Below are 6850 nucleotides of genomic sequence, written 5' to 3'. Positions count from 1 at the left end.
TACAGCGTTACAAGGCAAAAGGGAGAGAGGTACTGACAAGAGCAATGCAGAGCCCATTATTGTTTTGAGATCGTATGATCCTTTGAGCAAGGAGATTCATCTGAAATTAGTTTTCATACAAGAGAGAAGGTAAGGCACAAGCAGAAATTTAGGAGTTCAAATTTTGAATTGATATCATAGACATTACCTGACACTGGGCTCCCAGCAGTTCTAATAGGGGTTTGGCCACTGGAGTAGGGGTAAAGTGTGGTATAGTTGGGCCTGTGTTTTCTGTGGCTACTGATCTATCTGATTTAACAGGTATCACTACCTTTTACAAATACCTAGTTTGTACTCCTTGAGGACCTGCACTCACCCTCTTCCTTTTGGACATCTATTACGAAAGAACAACATTTGACTGGAAAAACATAGTGTCACGACACATGTAATAGGTACAGAAAATGGATAGGTATGGCATATACTCATATATGATGCTTAAACTAAGCAGATGGTGTAACAAAGTAGAAGTAATGCAAGAGGTCAGATGCAAAATATGTGTGACCAATACAACTTTGCAAAGTTAGAGCAAGCACCTTGATGGGTGAATAAGATAGGCCATCCTCCACCATGCCAAGTTTGTTAGCCAGTGGATCGTTCCGCAATATTCCTCTCGTGCGCCCATTCTCATATTCATTTTGAGAATGTTCAATATCTGACATGCATGAAAACATAAAACCAAGTCAGATTTTCTTTGTAATGCAGAAGTGATTCTAATCCAATACTGCCTCCCTGTAACCCCTTTGTGCTATCTCTGCAATTCTTTTAAAACATGCCATGCATGCTATAATTTGTTGTGTGCATTAATATAATGTGGCATACTACTCAAAATATGAGAGCTCCAGAAGTGATGACACTTCGTAGATGATAGCTTCAACATATAGTAAAGAAGAACAAGTCGACCTGACCTGACAGATTCAAAATATACTATGGGAGAACAACTCGACCTGACCAGTCGACCGCAAGAGAAGAGTATCATCTTAAAGAAGAGAAGAAGAGCACGCAGATTGAAGATATTACAAGTCTTTCAATACAATGTCGGTTGGCCACCCATGATGAACCAGAGCGCACAGAGAAATACTATTCTTTCCGGTCTCTCCATATGTGGCTCACATGCATTTCGAAACTAAAGCAGGAACATCTAGCTAACCAATTAAACATCTCTCAGTTTTACTAATATCAGCAGTAATATCAGATATGAATTTGTACAATGATGACCCACAAGTATAGGGGATCTATCGTAGTCCTTTCGATAAGTAAGAGTGTCGAACCCAACGAGTAGCAGAAGGAAATGATAAGCGGTTTTTAGCAAGGTATTCTCTGCAAGTACTGAAATAAGTTGTAACAGATAGTTTTGTGATAGGATAAATTGTAACGAGCAAAAAGTAACAAAAGTAAATAAAGTGCAGCAAGGTGGCCCAATCCTTTTGTAGCAAAGGACAAGCCGGAACAAACTCTTATAATAGGAAAAGCGCTCCCGAGGATACATGGGAATATTGTCGAGCTAGTTTTCATCACGTTCATATGATTCGCGTTCGATACTTTGATAATTTGATATGTGGGTGGACCGGTGCTTGGGTGCTGTTCTTACTTGAACAAGCATCCCACTTATGATTAACCTCTATTGCAAGCATCCGCAACTACAACAAAAGTATTGAGGTAAACCTAACCATAGCATGAAACATGTGGATCCAAATCAACCCCTTACGAAGCAACGCATAAACTAGGGTTTAAGCTTTTGTCACTCTAGCAACCCATCATCTACTTATTACTTCCCAATGCCTTCCTCTAGGCCCAAATAATGGTGAAGTGTTATGTAGTCGACGTTCACATAACACCACTAGAGGCTAGACAACATACATCTTATCAAAATATCAAACGAATACCAAATTCACATGACTACTCATAGCAAGACTTCTCCCTTGTCCTCAGGAACGAACGTAATTACTCACAAAGCATATTCATGTTCAAAATCAGAGGGGTAATAATATGCATATAGGATCTGAACATATGATCTTCCACCAATTAAACCAACTAGCATCAACTACAAGGAGTAATCAACACTACTAGCAACCTACTAGCACCAATCCCGGACTTTGAGACAAGAATTGGATACAAGAGATGAACTAGGGTTTGGATATGAGATGGTGCTGGTGAAGATGTTGATGGAGATTGCCCTCTCCTGATGAGAGGAGCGTTGGTGATGACGATGGTGATGATTTCCCCCTCTGGGAGGGAAGTTTCCCCGGCAGAACAGCTCTGCCGGAGCTCTAGATTGGAATCGCCAAGGTTCTGCCTTGTGGCGGCGAAGTCTCGTCCTGAAAAGTTCCCTCCTATTTTTTCTCATCGAAAGACCTCATATAGGAGAAGATGGGCATCGGAGAGCCACCAGGGGGCCCACGAGGTAGGGGGTGCGCCCTAGGGGGGCGCCCCCCACCCTCGTGAGCAGGGTGTGGGCCCCCTGGCCTTCATCTTTGGCGTGGATTTTTCTTTATTTCTTTTAAGATGTTCCATGGAGTTTCAGGACTTTTGGAGTTGCGCAGAATAGGTCTCTAATATTTGCTCCTTATCCAGACCAGAATTCCAGCTGTCGGCATTCTCCCTCTTTATGTAAACCTTGTAAAATAAGAGAGAATAGCCATAAGTGTTGTGACATAAAGTGAAATAACAGTCCATAATGCAATAAATATCGATATAAAAGCATGATGCAAAATGGACGTATCAACTCCCCCAAGCTTAGACCTCACTTGTCCTCAAGCGAAAAGCCGATAACAATAAATATGTCCTCATGTTTAGAGGTAGAGGCGTCAATAAAAATAAAATACGGACATGAAGGCATCATGATTATTCTTATAATAGCAACATATATAGATTTTGTCATATGATTACTTATGTTCAAGTGATGATCTATTCACAATGCAAAAGTATAAATCATAAACCTTATTGGGTTCCAACAAACTATAATCTCAGTCACTGAAGCAATTGCAATTTATCATAACATCGGAAAGAGTCTATGTCAGAGCTAAAAAGCAAGTCCACACACTCAACTATCATTTAGTCCTCCATAATTGCTAACACTCACGCGATACTTGTGGTTACAGAGTTTTAATCGGACACAGAGAAAGATAGGGGCTTATAGTTTTGCCCCACAACCTTTTACCTCAAGGGTAATGTCAACAATAATGGTTCATGCTCCCCTACATCCAATTAGATATATATATCATGTTCTTTCCAACATGCTAAGCTTACCAAAGGATAAAATGAAAAAGGAAAGGTGAAGATCATCGTGACTCTTGCATAAGGTAAAAGATAATAATAAAGGATAGGCCCTTCGCAGAGGGAAGCAGAGGTTGCAATGCGCTTTTATGGTTGGATATATAAAATCTCAATGCGAAAGAACGTCACTTTATATTGCCCCTTGTGATATGAACCTTTATTATGTAGTCCGTCGCTTTTATTACTTCCACATCACAAGATCGTATAAAGCTTATTTATCCCACACCAATCAATCATATATATTTAGAGCAATTTTTATTGCTTTGCACCGATGACAACTTACTTGAAGGATCTTACTCAATCCATAGGTAGATATGGTGGACTCTCATGGCAAGACTGGTTTAGGGATTTTGGAATCACAAGTAGTATTTCTACTTAGTGCTGAGAATTTGGCTAGCATGAGGGGGAAAGGCAAGCTCAACAAGTTAGAGGAACCATGACAACATACTTTATCTCAGATATAAGAAAGACATAACTCATTACGTTGTCTTCCTTGTCCAACATCAACTCTTTAGCATGTCATATTTTAATGAGTGCTCCCAGTCATAAAAGATGTCAATGATAATATATCTATGTGTGAAAACCTCTCTTTCCTTATTACTTCCTATTAATTGCAACAATGACCAAAGCTATGTCTGCCAATTCCCAACAACTTTTAATCATCATACTCTTTCTATGTGAAGTCATTACTCTCAATAAGATCAATATGAACTTTTTGTTTCTTTTTATTATTTTCCTCTTTTCTTTTATTCACCCAAGATCATGGCAAAATAATCAAGCCCTTGACTCAACACTAATCTTTATTATATATAACTCACGGACTCGATTACATAGAGAGATCATAAAGCAAAACTCAAAACTAGATCATGCCATAAACTTTATTCTACTAGATCAAGATACTACTAATAGGATCGAACTAAGAAAAACGGTAATGGTAGGAGTTGTGATGGTGATACGATACCGGGGCACCTCCCCCAAGCTTGGCAGTTGCCAAGGGGAGTGCCCATACCCAGATACTCAATTCTTCTTTGTTGGAGGAGACGGTGGAGGTGTTGTTGATTTAGTGGATGGCTTAGGCTTCTCCCTTAGTTTGTGCTTGAGGATGGCATTTTGATCCCTCAGATACTCAATTTCCCACTCCAGGTTAATATCTTTTTGCATAGGTCCTGCTTATTTTCCTGCAAGAGACGAAAAGGGATAAACTCGAACTTGGGTTTCTTTACTCTATCAGGGAGACTTGACTTTTTGAACTCCACGTGCATGTCCCCAGGTTGAGGTAATGGTGCTTCATCTTCATCTGAGCTCGTCTCCTCCTTCCCCCTGGGTTCATAGTCCTCTTCTTCCTCCCTGGTCCATCCATCGTACTCCACATCCCCATAGACCTTGGGATTTCCTAAGTAATCACCCACATAGCTTTCTCCTTCCGAATCCTGGGAAGACATGTTGATTTAATCTGCAACGGGACAGCTCGAAATGAAAACAGAGGATAACTGCGTGATACGGGAGTCAAAACCTTCGAGAGAATATATAATGAATTTTTACCGACCAAAATACGTAACGTGCAAGAAAACGGAGTCCGGAGGGCACACGAGGCGCTCACGAGGTAGGGGCGCGCCCAGGGGGGTAGGGCGCACCCACCACCCTCGTGGGGCCCTTGTGTCCTTCCCGACTGCTACTTATTTTTCTATTTTTCTAAATATTCCAAAACGGAGAAATATTGCCTTAAAAATTGTTTTGGAGTCGGTTTACTTACCGTACCACATACCTATTCCTTTTCGGAGTCTGAAACATTCCGAAAAGTGTCCCTTATGTATTCCTCTGGGGTTACGGTTTCAATAATATTGGTTTCAACATTTATGGGATTACCTGAGATATAATGTTTGATTCTTTGACCGTTTACCACCTTCGGATTTGTGCCCTCGAAGTTGTTGATTTTTATGGCACCGGAATGGTAGACCTCCTCGATGACGTCGGGGCCTTCCCATTTAGAGAGAAGTTTTCCTGCAAAAAATCTTAAACGAGAGTTGTATAGCAATACATAATCACCTATATTAAACTCACGCTTTTGTATCCTTTTGTCATGCCATCTTTTAACTTTTTCTTTAAACAACTTGGCATTTTCATAAGCTTGGGTTCTCCATTCATCAAGTGAGCTAATATCAAATAACCTCTTCTCACCGGCAAGTTTAAAATCATAGTTGAGTTCTTTAATAGCCGAGTATGCCTTATGTTCTAGTTCGAGAGGTAAGTGACATGCTTTTCCATAAACCATTTTATATGGAGACATACCCATAGGATTTTTGTGTGCAGTTCTATAAGCCCATAATGCATCATCAAGTTTCTTAGACCAATTCTTTCTAGACCTATTAATAGTCTTTTGCAAAATTAATTTGAGCTCTCTATTGCTCAACTCTACTTGACCACTAGACTGTGGGTGATAAGGGGATGCAATTCTATGATTAACATCATATTTAGCAAGCATTTTACGGAAAGCACCATGAATAAAGTGTGAACCACCATCAGTCATTAAATATCTAGGGACTCCAAACCTCGGGAAAATAACTTCTTTAAGCATTTTAATAGAAGTGTTATGATCAGCACTACTAGTTGGAATAGCTTCTACCCACTTAGTAACGTAATCAACAGCAACTAAAATATGTGTGTATCCATTAGAGGCAGGAAAGGGTCCCATATAATCAAAACCCCAAACATCAAATGGTTCAATAACAAGTGAATAATTCATAGGCATTTCTTGATGTCTACTAATATTACCAATTCTTTGACATTCATCACAAGACAAGACAAACTTACGGGCGTCCTTGAAGAGAGTACGCCAATAAAAACCAGATTGCAATACCTTATGTGCAGTTCTATCTCCAGCATGGTGTCCTCCATAAGACTCGGAATGACACTTGCGTAGGATCTGTTCCTGTTCATGCTCAGGTACACAACATCTAATAACACCATCTACTCCTTCCTTATAAAGATGTGGGTCATCCCAAAAGTAATGTCTCAAGTCATAGAAAAACTTTTTCTTTTGCTGGTATGTGAAACTAGGTGGTATAAACTCAGCAACAATATAATTAGCATAATCAGCATACCATGGAGTACTACGACAAGTACTTATAACATTTAATTGTTCATCAGGGAAGTCATCATTAATAGGTAGTGGGTCATCAAGAATATTTTCTAACCTAGATAAGTTGTCTGCAACGAGGTTCTCAGCTCCCTTTCTATCAACAATATTCAAATCAAATTCTTGTAGCAAAAGAACCCATCTAATAAGTCTAGGTTTAGCATCTTTCTTTTCCATAAGATATTTAATAGCAGCATGATCAGTGAATAGTTACTTTAGAATCAACAATATAAGATCTGAACTTTTCAAGAAGGCGATCAGGTGCTCCGGCTCATCCAGGATCAGACTGATATGCACAAATTATCCCACCTTGGGAAGGATCCTTTGTGGTCAGCAAGAATCTGCACAACGGGTCATACCACCTTATCGATGTTCGAGAGCATAAAGACTCGTGTAAATTGG

This window comes from Triticum dicoccoides, chromosome 6A, assembly GCF_002162155.2.
Source record: "Triticum dicoccoides isolate Atlit2015 ecotype Zavitan chromosome 6A, WEW_v2.0, whole genome shotgun sequence".
NCBI classification, from domain to species: domain Eukaryota; kingdom Viridiplantae; phylum Streptophyta; class Magnoliopsida; order Poales; family Poaceae; genus Triticum; species Triticum dicoccoides.
This window is presented reverse-complemented; position numbering follows the sequence as displayed.